The sequence below is a fragment of the Triticum urartu genome, chromosome 4A (genome assembly GCF_056163025.1).
Source record: "Triticum urartu cultivar PI428250 chromosome 4A, HENAU_Tu73, whole genome shotgun sequence".
Lineage (NCBI taxonomy): Eukaryota > Viridiplantae > Streptophyta > Magnoliopsida > Poales > Poaceae > Triticum > Triticum urartu.
In genome coordinates, this window is record NC_141876.1 from 93,513,893 (window position 1) to 93,516,032 (window position 2,140).

Genomic DNA, 2,140 nt, shown 5'->3' on the forward strand with positions numbered 1-2,140 from the left:
AGTAAAGGGAAGAAGGGGAACTTCAAGAAGAACGGCAAGCAAGTTGCTGCTCAAGTGAACAAGCCCAATTCTGGACCTAAGCCTGAGACTGAGTGCTTCTGCTGCAAAGGGACTGTTCACTGGACGCGGAACTACCCCAAGTATTTGGCGGAGAAGAAGGATGGCAAAGTGAAAGGTATATTTGATATACATGTTATTGATGTGTACCTTACTAATGCTCGCAGTAGCGCCTGGGTATTTGATACTGGTTCTGTTGCTAATATTTGCAACTTGAAACAGGGGCTACGGATTAAGCAAGATTGGCTAAGGATGAGGTGACGATGCGCGTGGGAAATGGTTCCAAAGTCGATGTGATCGCCGTCGGCACGCTACCTCTACATCTACCTTCAGGATTAGTTTTAGACCTAAATAATTGTCTTTTGGTGCCAGCGTTGAGCATGAACATTATATTTGGATCTTGTTTGATGCGAGACAGTTATTCATTTAAATCAGATAATAATGGTTGTTCTATTTATATGAATAATATCTTTTATGGTCATGCACCCTTGATGGGTGGTCTATTTTTACTAAATCTTGATAGTAGTGATACACGTGTTCATAGTATTGAAGCCAAAAGATATAAGTTTAATAATGATAGTGCAACTTATTTGTGGCACTGCCGTTTAGGTCATATTGGTGTAAAGCGCATGAAGAAACTCCATGCTGATGGGCTTTGGGAATCACTTGATTATGAATCACTTGATGCTTGCGAACCATGCCTCATGGGCAAGATGACTAAGAGTCCGTTCTCCGGAACAATGGAGCGAGCAACAGACTTGTTGGAAATAATACATACTGATGTATGCGGTCCAATGAGTGTTGATGCTCGCGGCGGGTATCGTTATTTTCTTACCTTCACAGATGATTTGAGCATACATGGGTATATCTACTTGATGAAACATAAGTCTGAAACATTTGAAAAGTTCAAAGAATTTCAGAGTGAAGTGGAAAATCATCATAACAAGAAAATTAAGTTTCTACGATCTGATCGTGGAGGTGAATATTTGAGTTATGAGTTCGGTCTTCATTTGAAACAATGCGGAATAGTTTCACAACTCACGCCACCTGGAACACCACAACGTAATGGTGTGTCCGAACGTCGTAACCACACTTTATTAGATATGGTGCGATCTATGATGTCTCTTACTGATTTACCGCTATCGTTTTGGGGTTATGCTTTAGAGACGGCCGCATTCACGTTAAATAGGGCACCATCCAAATCCGTTGAGACGACATCTTATGAACTGTGGTTTGGCAAGAAACCCAAGTTGTCGTTTCTTAAAGTTTGGGGTTGCGATGCTTATGTGAAAAAGCTTCAACCTGATAAGCTCGAACCCAAATCGGAGAAATGTGTCTTCATAGGATACCCAAAGGAGACTGTTGGGTACACCTTCTATCACAGATCCGAAGGCAAGATATTCGTTGCTAAGAATGGATCCTTTCTAGAGAAGGAGTTTCTCTCAAAGGAAGTGAGTGGGAGGGAAGTAGAACTTGACGAGGTAATTGTACCTACTCCCTTATTGCAAAGTAGTTCATCACAGAAATCAGTTCCACTAATTCCTCCACCAGTAAGTGAGGAAGCTAATGATGATGATCATGAGACTTCTGATCAAGTTACTACCAAACCTCGTAGGTCAACCAGAGTGGTACAGTAATCCTATTCTGGAAGTCATGTTACTTGACCATGACGAACCTACGAACTATGAGGAAGCGATGATGAGCCCAGATTCCGCAAAATGGCTTGAGGCCATGAAATCTGAGATGGGGTCCATGTATGAGAACAAAGTGTGGACTTTGGTTGACTTTCCCGATGATCGGCAAGCCATAGAGAATAAATGGATCTTCAAGGAGAAGACTGACGCTGATGGTAATGTTACTGTCTACAAAGCTCTACTTGTTGCAAAAGGTTTTCGACAAGTTCAAGGAGTTGACTACGATGAGACCTTATCACCCGTAGTGATGCTTAAGTCCGTCCGAATCATGTTAGCAATTGCCGCATTTTATGATTATGAAATTTGGCAAATGGATGTCAAAACTGCATTCCTTAATGGATATCTTAAAGAAGAGTTGTATATGATGCAACCAGAAGGTTTTGTCGATC